This window comes from Thermobia domestica, chromosome 12 (genome assembly GCF_964235325.1).
Source record: "Thermobia domestica chromosome 12, izTheDome1.hap1.1, whole genome shotgun sequence".
NCBI lineage: Eukaryota > Metazoa > Arthropoda > Insecta > Zygentoma > Lepismatidae > Thermobia > Thermobia domestica.
The window spans coordinates 201,071,244-201,090,689 of NC_137465.1; the positions used below are offsets into that span (position 1 = coordinate 201,071,244).

General features: G+C 36.9%; 1 protein-coding gene across 1 annotated transcript in view; it reads left to right on the forward strand.

The window, feature by feature from the left end:
- Positions 1–3,870: 3,870 nt before the first annotated feature.
- LOC145666931 (retinol dehydrogenase 14-like) overlaps positions 3,871–19,446 on the forward strand; it is a 93,499-nt gene continuing 77,923 nt past the window's right edge. Inside the window, exon 1 of the mRNA XM_081734533.1 lies at positions 3,871–4,009. The gene's annotated coding sequence lies outside the window, so the exon portion shown is untranslated. The remainder of the gene's footprint in view (positions 4,010–19,446) is intronic.

Genomic DNA, 19,446 nt, shown 5'->3' on the forward strand with positions numbered 1-19,446 from the left:
TGTGCAGGAAGACGGAAAGAATTATCTAGGTAGAGCAGAAAACGAACCAAAGGATATTAGAAATCTTGGTAGAGGAAAGAAGAATTGTAAATATTACTAAGAAGAGGAAGGAAATAGGTTGGGACATTGACTAACAAGGAATTGTATCATAAGGGACGGCTTAGAAGGTATGGTGGCAGGAAAGGGAGGGAGGGAGAGAAGGAGACTACAATTAATGGACGATATCAAAGCAGAAAAATCGTACTTGAACAGACGAATAGGTTAGCGGAAGACCGTGGAGCATGGAAGCTTCTCAGTTGCAGCAAGTGACCAGCCAATAATGGCAGAATACCTATGATGTGTGAACCCACATCAAAAACTACTTCTCGTTATCCATTACCGTCTCTGCTCTATGGCGATCAATATTGAAATGTGACAGTTGCCACTACTTCCATTTTGAATATAGGTATAACTGCAAGATGGATCCTCTTCATGGGATGTCGTATTTATGTATTGACCATAAACGTTGTCGCTATGGCTTGGACAGATGAACGGACGGACATAGTCGGTCTAAAAGTATTTGCTGCCAATATTGCACTTTAAATTTACCAGTGGCTGAAGAATACATTTGCAGATATTACAGTATTTACTGAAAATAAATATCGAAGAATCTGTGGCAGTGTATCACAACCTTTGGACTAGTTGGGTGGGCCTTCAGTTTACACGACCTAATTGTAATCTAGCACAGAAGAAAAAAAGTGAATTTTTAACAGCTAATCTGAAGAAGTGAGTCCAGTGTTGCCAATTGTAGGAACATGTTCCTAAACGGAAGGACATGTAAGACATTTTTGCTAACCCTACACTGCAAAAAAAAAAAAAAAAAAAAAATACAGAAACTACTTTTAGACACACTAGGACACTGTACACATTACCGATACTATTTGTACACCTCCAGATACCACATATTTACCCCTTGTAGATACTTTGTTGTCCAAGTTTATATTCCAGATGTATGTACAAAATGTGTGAAAGGTATGTCATCACTTTGTTTTCGAACTGTTTACCAAAAAGAAGTGTTTTAAATATTTATACTAGATACTGTTTTCGGAAAATGAACGCTTTTGGACAAGCAAAGCACATTTTATAAACACATACTTGATATTTCCCCTCAATATCTGTACTGAAAGTGTTTAAATGCTGTTTTAGTTTTTATTATAAATAGGATGGGCAAAACCGGTTTTTATAAAAACCGAAAACCGGTTTTTATAAAAACCGAAACCCGAAAAACCGACATTTCGGTTTTCTCCAAAACCGGTTCGGTTTTCACCGAAACTGGTTTCGGTGAAAACTTTTCGAAAACACAAAACTATTTCTGTGGAAATGGATTCGGTTTCCGGAGAACAACGAAACACCATTCTGGTCAGAAATAGAACAAATTTTGAAAAAAAAAACGGAATCGGTTTTGAAGAAAATCGAAACCGGACCAGGTAAAAAACCGAACCGGTTTTGGAGAAAACCGATAACCGGTTTCGGTGAAAAAACGGAAACCGAAAAACCGGTTTTTGTGTCCACCACTAGTTTTTATAGTGTATAGACATAGAGATGGATTTAATCAATTGATAGGAAACGGAGGGAGTTTTTAAAAGGAAACTTGATGAATGAAAATAAAGCGCAATTGACCACTAGATATATTGGTAATCAGTGACGTAAATAACGGTCCCGCAGATTCCACAATGTAGGATGCCCCAAATCATTACAGGCCCATAAATCTCAAAAAGTGAATTGAGTTTGATAAGTTTTTAATGCCAGCACCACCTGAAGTAACATACTAAATATTATTAATATTGCTGACATTATAGGTTAGATTGATGGTAGTCTGTCTGACTTCCCTTTAGCTGTACATTTAACTTTACCGATAACATCAACAACTGCAGAGAGATCTTTTCCAACTGTAAAATAGATCAAAACATTTTTAAGGAATACCATGACTCAGTGCAGGTTAAGTCCACTTGCATTGCTTGGTCTTGACAATGAAGGGTATCACAAACTGAACCTAGACGGTGTGTTGGACAGGTTTCCAACCGTGAATCAAAGGCGATTTGGAAAATGTTTCCCTACTGAATTGGCATTTTTTTTCAGCTGCAGTAGTAAAGTCGAGTTCCTTAAGTGGAAAATAATTTACAATCATTTGTTAATTTCGAGAAATCGTTTATAAATTTTTAATACTTCTGGTATATTTAACATTCTGGTCTACGTGTGTATGTACTATGCTTCTCTTGGTTGTGTATTCAGGGACAGATTATAACCAGAAATTATGCAAAAGTGCGCATGCCTGAACTGTTAACAGCATAAGTGTTCATATCCAACACGTATGGGGATTTTCTTAAATTGACTGTTTATATTCTTCCTAATTGCATGACCAAAATAAATGTTTTCTGTGTTTGAGTCGTCTACTTCCAAATCGGCTCTTGTCCATTTAGAGCAAACATCGGAAAAATGACAAAAACTGTAGGATCAATATGTTTTGTAAAACTGGAATTATTCGAGAGTGTTCAAGTGACTTACATGAACACACTCAAGTATTTCCTGTTCTACAAAACATACATACCCTACAGGTTTTGCAGGATTTGCTGTAAAAGAACAAAAGCCGGTTTAGAATTGAACGATTCAGTAGGTAGGAGTTTTCAAAACACTGTACAGTTCTGGTTTCCGATCTATGGTGATGAATTTCACAAACCATTGTAGCATCCGAAAGTCATCCTTGAAAGTTGCAATAATCGGCTTGTGATTTTTCTTGTCTTTTTAATAGAAATATGGAGAAAAGGCCCCACTCCACGTTATCTACGAAGCCTTCGAGTCCTTAGTTACGCCATTGTTGGTAATATTAATTAGTCAATGTCACCGTACTTTACACTACCTTTACAAATTAAAGTTGTACTTGAGGTATCAGCCAAGGTTTTTGTCACCTCAGATTCTAACTTTCAAAAAGAAGGAAGAAGAATGCCGTAAGATTTGAGTGATTCTGATGAATTCCCTCTATGTTGAGTGACACTAAAACAAAGATGAGAAACGAAATTGAAGCCAGATCTTCCTAATTCACTTTTAGTTATAAACTACTCCTTGAAGGCACAAAACAGACATTGTAAAACTTTTCACGTAACGAATCAGCACATTTCTCTCCATAACCAATGTATTATAAAGGTTCGTTTGTTCTTCCTGAGATACGAACGTAGTGGTACTATAAAAGAGCTTATCTGTGTGAAATACAAACTCGAATTAACGAATCATTAGCACGCATAAAGATCTCTGGTATGTAAAAATACATATTACGTAATTGTATAATGATATTTGTCATGCATGATTATCAGTGGCGTATTTACGTATTTGTTTCGGGAGGGGCTTTGCTAACTTTCGGGGGGGCTTTGCCTGGAAATGTGAAAATTCTGCAAGATATTTCATTTACTTTACTATACTAAGTAAGATTTCGGGGGAGGGGGCTTAAGCCCGGAAGCCACCCCCCTAAATACGCCACTGATGATTATATATTTATTATAGCAGTTAAAATTATCCGTAGGGATTTTTCGGTGATAAATAGGGGCATTTTAACTTAATCGTAGAGACTTACCCAAAATATTGTTGGCAACAGTGATTCATTCATTTATTCTCTGAGCACAGTTTCGCAAATATTCAGTTTTCGTGTGATAATACAATGAGAGGAGAAGTGTGAAGGGAACAAATGATTCCCTTTTGCACACGAACTTTGGCTTGGTCATAGTCTCCAAGGTCACGTTCGCCTTTTGTTGTAGATGAATAGGCCAACGGGTATTTATCAAGAATTGCGTATAAACATAGTTAAATTAAATTGATAAAAGAAAAAAATGGAGCTAATAAACATTGGTCATAGGTTAATGTATGATGTATTAGGATAGAAACAGCTCGAAATTTATTAAGTAAGCGATAGATTCTCGTTGCACGTGCTCAGGCAGATTCTTTGGTGACATTTTTTCAGCTGCATTTATATCTTATCGAGGTAAGATGTTTTACTGAAGTTTTTTATGCAATTTTTTGTTGATCCACCAGATACAAATTAAAACTTTAGAATTCTTGAGACAGATTTTTAAATTTAGTTAACAGCGTGCTTTCTTTGTCTCTTCCCTTATTTTTTTTAACGTATTTCTTTCTTCGGATATAGTATACAACAGGTCCTCATCATTTCCCGAGGACTCACGAAGTTCAGCTTTTTACGGATTATTCATTGAGGATCTAGGAACTTGAAAATGGAGTAACAAAGCGACTTTCATTTACTTATCGACTGAAACTTGTACATGACATACCACTATTTCTGTACGTGGTGCAAGAGTTTGAACTATCCTCGAGTACGGAACACGATGAGGAGCTGTTGTATACTATTACCCTTTCTTCAATTAGATACATGACTTCAAGTGACTGGCACTAGTTTCGTTTATGCTTTGATGGCCATGTTTTAAACATAGATTTGATTCAAACATGATTAAATGAAATAGAATCCTACGAATATACTCCGAGGCTAAAGGCGGTAATAATAATTGAAATGGTGGAATGTAGAATGTGTAAAGAAACGGAAGAATCCCGATATAACTTGCGGACACTGTGTTTGACCACCAGAAAGCCTGAACTGGAATCGAACCCGGAATCTTATATACTAAGATCAGTACTCTAACACTGACAAAAAATGAAATGAAATGAAATCTTTGAGTTTTACGTCCCACAGTTATGCCGGTTAGGCTAAAGGAGACGGTGATTATGAGAAATGAATGAAATGGTGGAATAAAGAAAGCGGAAGAACCTCGAGAAAACCCACGCACACGGTGTTTGTCCACCACAAAGTTCACTTGGCGGGAGCAGGGTTTGAATCCGGGACCTCATGCACCAGAGGTGAACGCTCTACCACTGAGCCACAGCGGCCCCCTTCTAACACTGATAAGTGAGCCATCGCGACCCCCAATAGGAACATAGAGTTGGAGCAAGTGAGGTAGGCCCAATTGTAGTGCTAACAGTCCTGAGAATCAACGGAGAAAAAATTCTAAGAATAATCAGAAACAGATTAATGGGCCTATGTTTAGCAGAAGGGGTCCAGCTCTTTTCTCTAAAAAATGTTACAATTTTGGAAATTTCTGTTCACATTCTGTTAGTTTAGGGTAGGGTTGGTTAGTTTGAGTTAGATTAGGCTAGTTTAGGTTACGTTAGGTTAGTTTAGTTTATGTTATATTAGTGTAGGAGTTCCGCATAATTTTCCAAAAAATGACAGAATTTCGCTTATTTCTACCAATATTACGTTAGTTTAGGTTAGTTCAGGTTAGCTTACGTTAGTTTATGTTAGGTTAGGTTAGATTTGGTTACGTTATGTTGCGTCTAAGTACTTACATCACTCATTTCTCCTGTAAATTTTGTGTTTTTACGTGCTTCTGGACCCCTTGTACTAAACATACCCCGATTAATGTAGCCAGGCCTGTATTTAATATTTTACAGCCCTGAGTTCAAGAAAATTTTGCGCTCCCGTTCTCCTCGGGTTCTCTTACATTGCTAGTAGCATCATAACAAGAAAACTCGGTTGCACTGTCGTAAGATAAATTATTTCCACAGAGTATTTCTTTTTCACGAAATCTTCCAGAAGAAAAATAGTTAATGTCTAGTAATTATTCCCCCTTTTTTTCATTTTCCGCAATCAGTGGGCCAATAAATATCCGAATATCTCAGGTTTCTTAGAATTTTATAGAGTAAAAGGAAAATGGAAACGTAAGTGCGACGACAGAAATTATTTGGAGATATTAAGGGGAAACACCAATCAATACTAGCGTCAACTGATATACCCTATTTCCTTTCTACCGAATGATCGATTTTCTTTGATTGTTGAGTTTTAATCAGGAGAAGTTTTTCTCTTCGAAATATATCAGGGTGTCTATTGGTCACGAAAGTCACGAATGTCACGAAAAAGTCACGAAATCAGAAAACAGTCATGAAAGTCAAGAAAAAGTCACGAAATTTAGCTTTGGGGTCACGATTTTTTTTAACTGTACAAATGTAAGTACAGATTGGAAAACTTTGTTCTAAAAAAACGTCAACATTCACCACCAAAAATGTCTGTGGTCGGGTTTAGACGCTACCAAATCGCAAGAAAAGTACGTTTCTATCGCATGGATGAAAATTCGGCCTAATTTTCACGCAAATTTGCTTTTGAAAATTTTAGGAAATTTTATGATTTGGTAAAGAAAAGGTCACGAAAAAGTCACGAAATTTCATTTTGGAATTTTAGTAGACACCCTGTATATTAGTTATTATTATTATTATTATTATTATTATTATTATTATTATTATTATTATTATTATTATTATTATTATTATTATGTGTGTTATAAAAATAAATGTAGAATATCCAGTAATTTGTTCAATATAAAATTAAAATTATCCATCCTTAATTCCTTACATCACCACTTTCCTTAAAAGAATCTCCGAGTCCTTACATCCCCATTTTCAAATAATGTTACCCATCGATATAAGTTCCACACAACAGCTATATCCGTCCGCCAGTTGCTAACGTGTCTGAGCAAAAGCGGCTAAGAATAGCGCAAAATGGCCTTTCCATGTGGGCTCAGCGACTGAAGAATAGGTTCTCTGTATTGCAGTCAGAAATGGTGGAAAGACACTTATTTTCGGTTTTATATTAATGATCAAAGAGTTATAGAGTAAAAAATAAAAAATAAAATAAAGATGTGAATTCAGCGTTTCAAAAAGTGTTTTTCATCTACATCTTTATTGTCTACTGAAAACAGAAATGGTACAAATCTACTAGAACTCCTGATTTCAGTGTTTGTCTTTTCAGAGGTCAAATGGTAATACAGTGAAACCTCTACTAACGGACACCTCTATAAAGCGGACACCTCCCGTAACGGACATATTTTGTAATTCCCAAACACTGTAATAGGATAAAACGTATTGGCAAACCTCTCTAAAGCGGACACTCTCTAATACGGACACGGACAGTCTTTTCTGTCCTTTATAGGTATTATTTACCTCCGTATTACGGACACTTTCTCTATAAATAAGTTGAAAAGTATTGTAAAAATACATTTTTAGTAATTCATGCATGTGTCACCAAGAAAGCATTAAGACATTTTGTCTCCTCAACTGTCTACTCAGCAATCCAGACGAAGAGTCTCTGTTTAACAACACTCGCATGTCCTTTGCTTGCATTCCACTCCCACCCAAGCTGTTTTAGACACAAAAGTGATTGACAGTTGCCCGCCGTTTGGAATAAAACGTTATTCTACTGTCCTGCTTTAACCTCTAACCAAGCAGAAGACAAGTTCAGTAGTTTTTGCCCACGGGTACGCATATTGTCACAAAAACGACACTACTGGACTGCAATTAACCCACAAATTAAAGCGATATACTGAAAACGTAAGTGTAAAGTGCAGAGAACTATAACATCTTATTTTCATCTTGTGCCTCGAACATAGAGTATTGGACAGCAGAGGGACAACACACGTACAGTAACATTTTGGTAATATTCGTGAATACATGATTCATCCAAAAATATTGTTACTAATTGCATATTACCTTCTTTACTAATTTACGTAAGAAAATATCAAAATCTCTCTAAGGCGGACACCTCTCTATAGCGGACAATTATTGATTCCCCACGGCTGTCCGCTTTAGAGAGGTTTCACTGTAATAGATTGCAAAGCGCTTTTTTTTTTTTAATAGATATTGAAGATCCGATGGATGTATTTCGTCTCATGATACAGAAACATTGGTGCCACTGATTTTTCCTTCAAATTTCTGTTCCACTACTACAAGGATGTGTACACTTACTTTCAAGTTAAGATCACCTCACAGATTAATTACCAAAAGAAATCGCAAATGCAGTAGTGCGCTTCTATAATTAACTGTGTAGATCCTAATAAAAAAAGGAAATGTTTGAGAGAGCGCACCAAGCTATCCCTAATAAAAAACAGTTGCACTAGTAGATGTCGCTACCTGTGCTATCGCTTCCTGCCTGACTCTAATATATGTGGCTGCCTGCGCTATTGAGTGTTAACTCAGGGATGCGCTCGAGTCGAGACATGTCTCGAATCTCGACTCGACTCGACTCGAATTCGAGTCGAGATTCGAGTCGAGACACACTTTGTAAAATTCGAGACGAGTCGAGACAAACGTATTTCTCGACTCGAATTTTCGAGTCGAGACACGAGTCGAGTCGAGACGGCTCTTAAAAATCTCGACTCGACTCGAATGTCTCGAAAATCTTTCTATAATTTTTAATATTATTTTGAAGAAAGTATTCACTCAGAAACAGCCTTGAAACAAATTCCAGCTTTTATTCCTTCAGAAAGGTACAGAACGCATAAAATTAATAGTTAATCTTTAAAGATAAAGATTTAATTTTCAGCTCAATTCAGTTAATTAGAACTAATAGTTAATGTCGTTGTATTTGGTTGTACTGCAAATATAATGATAATAATAATAATAATTGATTATCTAGTTTGTATAAAACTATTATCCGTAGTCTAAATCTAGTTTGTATAAAACTATTGCGATAAAGTGAACTTCATAAATTCTCTGAATGAGCAGTTGGTAGTCTATAGTAATTTAGCATAGTTATAATTATTGTGTTTTCGTTCCCATGAACGCAATAGGGTTACGTAACTTTTGTATTATTCGCTTGCCCAACTATTCTGAGGCTTTAATATGTTGCAGCATATCACGAGCTACGGATAATATATAATGTAACATTTGTTGTACATCACATATTATGATACGAGACTATTTTACATAGTATATCTTATCTAACATAAATAAAATAAAGAGTTTGTTTGTGTGTTTGTTTGTCTGTTTGTGCGACCTGGGGACCAGACGAGTGGACCGAGAGTTCCCAAAATTTGGTCACGGGTACCTTAGTCCAGGCCCCAGATCAAGACGAAGCGTTTTTTTAAATTTCGAACCAGGGGGGTCTCGGGGGGGACGTTTACTGGGACCGACCTGGGGACCAGACAAGTTGACCGAGAGTTACCAAATTTTGGTCACGGATACCTTGGTCCAGGTCACAGTCTAAGGCGAAGCGTTTTTGTCAAAATTGGAACCAGGGGGTCTCAGGGGGGCGTTTAGCGAGACATGTACTAAAAGTAATCCAAATTGATCGACATTAGTGTCAAATCCATAGTTTTCACGGTCGCTGAGATCAATGGTGACACTTCCATCAGCGATGATTTGCAAATTCAGCTACTACTGTATGTGGGCCGGGTGTCAGCGGGTGAGGAATAGCGAGACATGTATAAATAGCCCATATTGATTGATACCAGTGTCAAATCCATAGTTTTCGCGGTCACTGAAATGAATGGTGATACTTCCACAGGTATTGACTTCCAAATACAGCCCCCATGCGAAGAATGGGTATATTAAGCTAGTATTACAATAAATGGACTGCTTGAATGCCAAGAACTAGTACAGATAAGTACCATTCACTTCTATGAATATGTATTTTTAAAAGGATTTTTGTAATGGTTTCCAACATAAAAGAAATATGGATTGTTCATGAGATATTGAACTTCAACTTTCACTCCTGGAAAATTTCAATTTTGGAGTTAGGCCACTAGGCATCGAAGCAGTTCACTGGAAGATAAATACATTCCGCACATTAGTAACATAGTTGTTCAGGGGCCTTCGATTTCCATCCTCTCAAATGAAAGCTGAACGATTGCTTGATACATGCTGACTATATAGGAGAAATAGTGTATTAAGTTTTCGAACTTTGGTGCGTATCCGTATTTACACTCTGATATAACTTTAAGTTCACATTCAAATCGAGCTAATTGTTTAATGCATTTCGAAAGCTTTTGTTTTTATGCAGCTCATTAAGGAAAATCTATTTCATAATCGTAATATTTATGTACTAAGAAACTATGAACGTAAAGTGGACTCGACCTAGCCCCGTGGCCGCTGTGACTCAGTGGCACAGCTCTCACCCTTGGTGTGTAAGGACTCTGATTCTGTGTGTGAGGACTCTGAATAGGTATTTTTTAAAAGGATTTTTGTAATGGTTCCCAACATAAAAGAAATATAGATTGTTCATGAGATATTGAACTTCAACTTTCACTCCTGGAAAATTTCAATTTTGGAGTTAGGCCACTTGGCATATTCCGTGTGTGTGAACTCCGCGGCTAGTGTATGCGTCTTTGCCATGGAAGACTCGGGTTCAATTCCCGGCGCGAGCTCATGTAGTTCGGATTCCACGTTAATCAGTAGGTCTACATTTCATATATCCTCGCTGCTGAAAGAGACGGTAAAGTCAAAATCAACTCAACAATATATGTGTGTGTGCTTATGTGAATTTCCTTGTGGCTGTATGGTTAACACATACGCCTTGATCGCGGGAGACTCTGGTTTGATTTACGGTGGAAGCTCATGAAGTTGTTACCGGTATCCCACTTTAAACTGTAGATCCATACCTCATATAACCATATATATAATATATATGCCTTTGATACACTTATTTTCCGACTTGGAAGCCATCGAAAATTTCCGGACACAGAGTCCCGTAGACCGAAAATGAGAAACATGGCTACAGAGTAAAACAGCCATAGAAATTTAAGCTTTTTAGGCTAACTTAATCCTTACATATAATGCAACTAGCTTGGCCAAGTTATAATGGAGGAAATGCTATCATTACAACACACTGAGAATAGAAAATGTTCGTCAGGTATTACTATCCTCCCCCCTCTCCTGCAGAATGAAAACCCTGACTAAAACTCAATATATATATATATAAAACTATTTTGTGTAATGTAACAAACAGTGGCGGATAGTATTCATGTTTCCTTGCAGAGGTCCTTACGAGGGTTCGCTTCCATCTTGCTCTCCCCAAGAACTAAAATAAATTTAAAAAATTGCTATTACTTGTTAATCTTGTACAAAGGACGCAATTAAAGTCCCAGTGTAACACCCCTTCACATTTAGATTTTTCCCCTGGAAGAAAACCAGTTATTATTGTTTCTTGATTTCTCAGTCTCACCTACATAAACATACGAATAGAATTACAGGATAGGACATGTTTAGAGTGCTTGCACGTGACATCTAACTATATTTCTCATCAAATGTGTCACAGATGAAAATTTCCGTTTGTACTGCCTCTATTTTCTGGTACATATGTTTCATTTATGTTATGTTGCTAAAATTCGTTAGGAAACAAGTACAGCCTGCGCCTGTGTGCCTGACAAAACGTAAATGTACTGGATAATTATTTCTTCACTTTCTTCCAGAAAAAAAAAGTAACCCATCTCATGTCGGCTAACAAAAGGAGGTAGCGGACCAAAGATAGCCGTTGTTTACCTAAGGTCGTTACACAGCAGAGGTTTCATTCAGTCAGAGGGAAAAGAAAAAATAATTTAAGGTTTCTACATTTGTTTTGAACTGCAATATTTCTTCCTTTTATTTTAAGAACAATTTCCTTCTCATTTGTCTGCATCAGAAAAAAATGCAAAAAAAAATCACTAGAATTTGCCTATTTACCCAAAGTACGTACTAGATCACTAGTTCAATAGTAAAATCACTAAATCTAGTACGAAATCATAAATGTGGCATCCCTGGGTTGGAGCGAAAGTAATGGTTGGAGTAAAAACTAGTCCGTATTTCTACTGTGTTCTGTTGTTGAATTCACAGAAATGTTCAAAAATAAATTCAAGAAGTAAAACACGATTCTACAAAAGACTGTTTACTTGCTCACTGGTTTTAGTATTGTGAACTGAAACTCAAGTGCGCAATCATGTTGAATACTTCTGTCCCTTTCTACTTTACATCTTGAGGTGGGATGAGGGTCAGGATAGATCTAGTGATATACCGCTAAAGGAAGTGCTTCAGTACAGAGTCGGAAGCGGTATGTATTGTTTATACTACTTACAACGTTACCCCCCACATAAAATATAAATTCACCCTTTCTCCCTTCCCTTTTTCGAATACAATGAACCGACTCTTTTGCTGAAGAAAGATGCTAAAAGAAAATTGAAACATCTGTGTCTAAACTTTCTTTGAAGCGCAGTCTTTTGTATTTGTAAGGTTTTGCGAGTGTTTTCGAGATAGCCAAATATTTTACCATGGACTCCTGCTGCGAACTGACCGTGAGTAAACACCCGATCTCGCTGTGCTCAATTTCTCTCGCACACGTGAAATGGGTTTGTTGTTTCCAAAACAAATAGGAAGTTACCTTGTGCTTTTGCATTTCTGCACGCACACAGGTACCATTACTGTTTTAATGATCAGAAGAAATATCAAAACCATCCGATATATATGATACAAAACAGCTAACAGAGGGAGGCAAAGATAAAAGTAGGCCTATACCAAGTTTTCCGCGTGGTACCATTATGGAGAATAAATATTTGATAAAGTCACGTAAATGCGCTTAAACCTATTCCATCTGTCCTTATAATTTTTCTGGTCTCATCAGTTTCTCAGGAGAATATGTACAACATATGTCCAAATTCCATATATACTCTTTCTAAACTAATGAGTAAACTCATTAAGAACACCAACTGATATCAATAAACAGGAAAGAAAACAATACTTTATACTTCTATCATTTGGTACACATCTCTATGAAGCACAGCTTGTTTCTTTTCGAAATAGCTCCTTCGTGTCACAGCTGTGGTTAGTTTTGTTTTGTGTTAGGATGAAAGAGAGAAATGCAACATTTGCTTCGCGGTGAAGTTATATATATTATTAAGATGAGCGGTGATAAGCGAGGTTTAACAAAGAGTGCCTTTCGGATGCACAATTTAACGGGTAGTTGCAGTCCGTGTTGAGAATCGAACCAAAGCTATGTAAAGCATGTTAATATTGAGCTCTTTTGTGGTAAGAGTGAACTTCAGAAACACACAAAAGACTTGAAACATCAAGCTAATGTAAAGCAATTGAAAAATAGCCTACCTATCGCTGCATCTTTTCTGTGGCTAGGAACATGCAGTGTGTAGCAACAAGAATCGTGTTAAGGACTTTTTTTTCGAACATAACATTCCCTTCCACACCATAAAAGACAATATAATGTTTGTTAAAAGAAAGTGCACATAATATTTTTAAATTTTGTTTGTGATCCTATCATGCATAATTATAAATAATGCCTTTTATACTACGAGAATGAGTTCAACTATACGTCATGGCCCCTCCAAAGCGGGGCCGCGGTGGCTCAGTGGTAGATCGTTCACCTCTGGTGCTTGGGGACCCTGGTTCGATCCCAGCTCGCACCAAGTGAACTTTGTGGTGGACAAACACCGTGTGCGTGGGTTTCCTCGGGGTTCTTCCGTTCCTCTCACTTTCTTCATCCCACGATTTCACTAATTTCTCATCATCACCCCTCTCCTTTAGCCTAACCGGCATAACCGTGGGACGTAAAACTCAAAGATTTCACTTCATTTTTTCCCTCGAAAGCGATATCTTTCAAAATTATTTATTGTTAGATATTGTAAATTTACGGTATCTATTTTAGTGGACGGGAAATTTTGCATCTAATCGGATAATTTCATGGCTTCTAACAGGAATTCGCAGTTACGAAATTTGCATCACTGTCTTTTGAAAGGATGCCTAGAAAAAATACTACTAGAAAATAACTGAAAACACAAAATGGATTTGATAGCCAAATTCACGTCATCTTGGTGCGTCATCATTTTTCTTTAAATATTTGTATTTAGTATTAGATTAGAGTTTAGTGTCCCTTTCAGCATCAAAGCTATATGAGACGTGAACTTACAAATTAACGTGGGTTCAGAACCACAGGAGTTCCCATCGGTAATCGAACCTAGGTCTCCCGCACCAAAGACGCGTACGCTAATCATATGGACAAGGGTGTTCGATATTTAGTAATGTGTACATAAAGTTGTGAAATTGCGCTTGTATAATGGAATGCAATTCCTTCTACTGACATAAACCTTCACAATACTTAGCTGGACAAAGTATCTTTAAAAAGAAAATGTCACTCTTTATGTTTCAGTTCCTGGTTCGACTGAAGGATGGAACAAATTGCAATGAGCGTTTTTGGATCCTACTTTGTGTAGTTGGTTCATCATAAACTTGGTATTTGATACGGATATGAACTATTACACTTATTTGGTGTTTATTTCTAAATAATAAGTCCTAATACAATTTCATAAAGTTGTAATTCTTCTTTAGTTTGTATCACTTTACACAATGACAAATCTAAAAGGTGTGTTGTATCGGTGCAGTACAAGTTTTTCACCTTTTTCAAAATGTTCCAAAACCCAAAGAATAATCTTTAATTTCTGATATTTTAGTCGTCACAAATTACAATTTTATAATCTAGTCAATGTTTATAATTACTGGGCAGTTGGGCGTTTAAACTAATGACATCATAATAAAGTCAAAACCATAATTTTGAGTTGAATTGATTCTGAGTTTAACGTCCCGTTCAGCAGCGAGGCTATGTGTGACGTGGACCTACTGATTAACGTGGAATCCGAACCACATGAACTCCCACCGGGAGTCAAGCCCAGGTTTCCCACGCCAAAGGCAAGTATACTAACCGTTAGCCACGAAGGAGCTCCACCATTATTTTAGTGGGCGATAAGAAATATCTCGCCAGTGCTTTTACAATAAATAAAATTTTATAAGTATTAAAGAATAGTGGTAAGAGATTTTATAATAGCTCTTTTATTAAGGAGATATGAGTATTTTCAAAAAAAAAAAAAAAAAAAAAAACTAAAGAATAGGTTGGCGGAACCACAAAAGACTCGTAAAATAAACTTTCTTATAAAAACATACGCACCTTACTCACCTTTTATAATTGCTATGCTTACGTTCTCCCTAAAAACAGAAATTCTCTTTTAGTGATACTTTACACAAGATCATGAAGTGCGTTCAAATTTAATTAAAGGCAAAATACAATACAATAATCCACAAATATTGCCTCAAGTGAGTTTAAATATTTCTAAACACTAGTGCGAAACCGGGTTCTGCCGTTGCGATCGATTTACAGGTCTTGAGACGAAAGTAAGAAGGGACTTACGCACACAGTAAGTAAAAACAATTAATATGCCTGTAACTTTCCCCCAAATGTGTGTATCTTAAAACTAACCTCACCATTATTTTTCTAATTAAATTCTAGCCTGAAATTATGTATCATATTACCCTATTCCCATTTTGAAAACTTGACCTTAATTCAAAATGGCGGATTTCAAGATGGCTGCCATCAAGGTCATATCTACCATACGACTTCCCCCCAGGACTTATATGTATCCACATGGTTTTTCTTCACTTTTCTTCATTAACGCTCCGTTTACAAAGGGTAGTAGGGGACTTCTGTAGTAATCTCTAATAACCACATCACAACTCTTAAAAGTTATTTAAAAAAAAAATAGAAAACATGCACCATGGCAAAAATTTGTCATCACAAGTAATGATGCATACATGCCTTCTATCAGCAAAAAAAGTTTCATTGAAATTGGAGCCGGACATTTGAGTGATGTCCCTTGTGGGATGTGATTGAACGTGACGTCAGAACACATCGCCCCCCTTCCCGGAATTTACGGGAATTAGGTGACCTGAGTGAGCACATGTGGTGCAAGCTCTCTCCAGCGACCTATCAAGGATCATTGCGTGTATGCCAAGACGTATCGCCGTTTTTATCCATGCCAAAAGTCGGCATACTGACAATTAGGTAGGTAGTCATGATGGTCTGGCTGATGTGTGCGTATATTTTAACTCGTACATTTTGTCTCGACTCGAATTTCGAGACGTCTCGACTCGAATTCGAGTCGAGTCGAGACAGAGACTGTCGAGTCGAGACACGAGTCGAGACAGAAACATATTTTCGAGTCGAGACACGAGTCGAGACAACATTTTCTCGAGACGAGTCGAGACAGGCTTAAATCTCGACTCGACTCGACTCGAATGCATCCCTAGTTAAACTATGCAGGCAGTTTGCCGATTTAAAAGTATTGTAATGAGTTAACTGCAACTTTAAATTAACCCTTTTGTTTCAATTTAATCATTTGTGCTGCATTATCTCGAGTTAATTCTCGAGACAATATTAAAATGTGTTGTCCATCAAGTGATTTACATAATCATAATATTATGTGTGACAAAGTTTTCGAGTAACTGCATAAATATGGCATGGATTTTGGACTGCTTAGTGAGAAACAATATATAGATGAAAATAAAATAAATATGCTAAATGTTACCAATTATTAGATACAGTATTACAGGTATTAGGTACAATTTTAGCGTATAGTATGCAGCGGGCCTCGATACGTTCAGTATTATCTTGGCAAAAAAAGTAAAATGAAAATCTTCTTGTAATATGGAGGTTGATATCTTATCAGAACCGTAGCTAGAGATTTCGGCGCCCAGGGCGAAGTAGAATTCAGTGCCACCCATACTCATATTACCAAGCTTCTCTTTTCTCTTTAATACATATAAGAGAACCTTTGTTTACCTTGTTTATCTTCATTTTTAATATTCCTGCGTAAACAACAACTTGCGTGTGTCTCTTAATCCCTGTCATTTTCATACCTTTATTCTCATCGTTGTGATTAATCCGATTGGCTAGAAAACCGAGTAACCAAACTGATCACCATCAAAACGTAGAACTCATTTTCCAGTCTTTGACCGTTTCTGGCTTTGAAAACGCTCCTACCTACACCGTAAGGCAGTCGACACTTTGTATATCACATCGTCATTAAGAAATTATACATAATAATTCTTTTAAGTAGTAAGTAACTCTTATTGAAGCATTTGAATCGCGAGTGGGGCGGGCAAGAAAATTTTTAACGAGTGTATTTCTTTGCAAACTGACAACAACATTGATTTAATATGGCACCAATACTTTTACTTGACAGCGCGTTGTTTACTCTTTCCGAACACTTTTTCTTTCTGCTTGCTCGTTCGGCGCCCTCTTGCTATCCGCGCACGGGTCCACGGCCCCGTTCACCTTCCCATAGCTACGGCCCTGTATTTTATTATGGTAACTAACTCCACATCTGTGCAAGGAAAGTTCCATACTTTGTGGAATTCCTCTCAGGTTGAATAAATAATAATTTTTAGATAAATAATCACTACAAAAGACGGATAAATATTTTCAAAGCTTCTGACGCTATTTCAGAATATATGTGTGTGAATATAAGTGTGCTTAGTTAATTTGACACTAAGACGAACTGTTATATTAACACAGAGAAAAAGAATGAATAATAATATGAGGTACAATATCTTCAGAGTGGGGGCGCAGTGGCGCAGTGGCTCAGTGGTAGAGCGTTCACCTCCAGTGCTCGGGGTCACTGGTTCGATCCCAGCTCGCGCCGTGTGGACTTTGTGGTGGACGAACACCGTGCTCGTGGGTTTTCTCGGGGTTCTCCCGTTTCCTCCCACTTTCTTCATTCCACCATTTCACTCATCTCTCATCATCACCCGTCTCCTTTAGTCTAACCGGCATAACCATGGGACGTAACACTTAAAGATTTTATTTCATTTCAACATCTTCAGAGCATTCGATTGCCATAAAATATGAACCCTTAGCTTTCTTCTGTTTTTGCACCGATTTCTTATGAAATGCAGTTAGCTATAGATATAAGAATATCCAGATCTAATTCTGATGTGTTTCTCATCACACTTCCTGATTCCTCATTGTCAGATTCATATGTCCTTGAGACAATAGAAACTACTAATAAAAAGCAACCATTAACTCTTCATTGCTGGCAGCTAAGATCAGATTGGATTTTGGAGTGGGTTAACAGGTAATGGCTTTTACAGCTATAAAGGATAAAAAAGAAAATATTCATTAGGAGGAAATATTAAATCATTTAAAAGATTGTTTTCTTTCCTGTTGCTTCTACATAAATATATAATTCCGTTCTGTCGTCATTCCAATTGTTGTCATAAACACGGAAGTGATCCGTGAAGAACCCTCTGGCAACTTTTTCGTCATATGTTATCTTGTGACCTTCAGATTAGCTAAATAACAAATGAATAAACAATTACAAATACTAGACAATGAACTTGCGAACGGAAAGATTTATTGCTGCACAATCCTGTTCATGTATACTCACCGCGACCTTATCCTGATAGCCGAGATACGCAACTTCAATTCGGGCGACTCCGCGCATGTTACATAGTTCTTCACGTTACACACGTAAAACATTACTTAGGAGATCAATTCAAAGAGCTAATTGAGTTCAAGTATATAAAAATGTTAATACAGAAACAATATTTAAAATAAAAGGTACTAGATTTATTAGTAACGGGTTATGAAAATGACGTCACGACTCAGAATCGGAAAGAGAGAAGGAAAGAAAAGAGTGAAAAGCCGGTAGCTAATGGGGCGTTTACACTTAGTCGATTTAGTCGCACGACTAAATCGACTCGCTGCATTTGCCACTAAATCGAAGCAACTAGGCCGAATGAGATTGATGGATGTGTTCAATTATTTCAACCACAGAAAATAGAACGTCTTTTAATTCAGTTGCCAGTCGATTAGTCGCCTTCGATCAACAAGTGATTAAGTTGAAGTCCCGTTTACACGGTCGATTAAGTTGAAAGTGACGTCAATTCAACTGAATCGAACGCAAATCGACTAACTGTAAGCGCCCCATAAGATGCGAGTCTCTTGCAAGTGTTGCAAGATTATAAACTTGAAAAATCTTATATCAAAATCATAAAACCAGTAAAATTAGTTAATTGATCAATGTTAGAAATCGTCCACAATGGATAGGAAATGGCTTAATATTTTTATATGATATATAAATTAAATAGAGTTGCTACCCCGTAAGAAACTTCTATGCCTGCTGATAAATGAAACAAAAGAGAGAACGGGACTCACATGTAACTTCTGCAATTTTTATGCAGAGAGTAACACTGCTCTGCCAAATATCGTCTTCGCGCGTGTGTTAGTGTGGGTACGTAGGCGTAGTGAAACTGAAACCATGGAGAGTGTTAAGCACAAAATTGAAATCATGAATAAATCCGAATTATCTTCTCAGTATTATCGCAAACATGAGGAAGGGAAAACTCTTTAAAGTCAAGCAAAGTAAATTGTCAACAATGTGTACTCTCGACTAAGAGAAAAATATGCAGACAAAACTGTTGAAGAAATTGTTGATATGATTGTTGCCGGTTCGCAGCTGGTTTACTTATTGCTAACGTAGAGTTGCTGTGCTTTGAGGAAAAAAGTCGTATTTTTAATTTATTATGTGGGAGGGTGGCTGCTTGTGTGTTTTGTTTATGATTGACCTTTTCCAGGTAGATATATGAGAGTAACTTCATTTCTTATCCTTTCTTACCTTATCAATTGAAATGAATAATCAAAATAGTTTTCATGCTCTCGAGTTTTAATTGTGAAGATTGCAAATACATCACGTGCAAATTTCCAATACATTTATTACCATTGTCGTGTCTTCATGAATTATTAAAAACAAATAAACCAAGAAACATTTTTCGTTG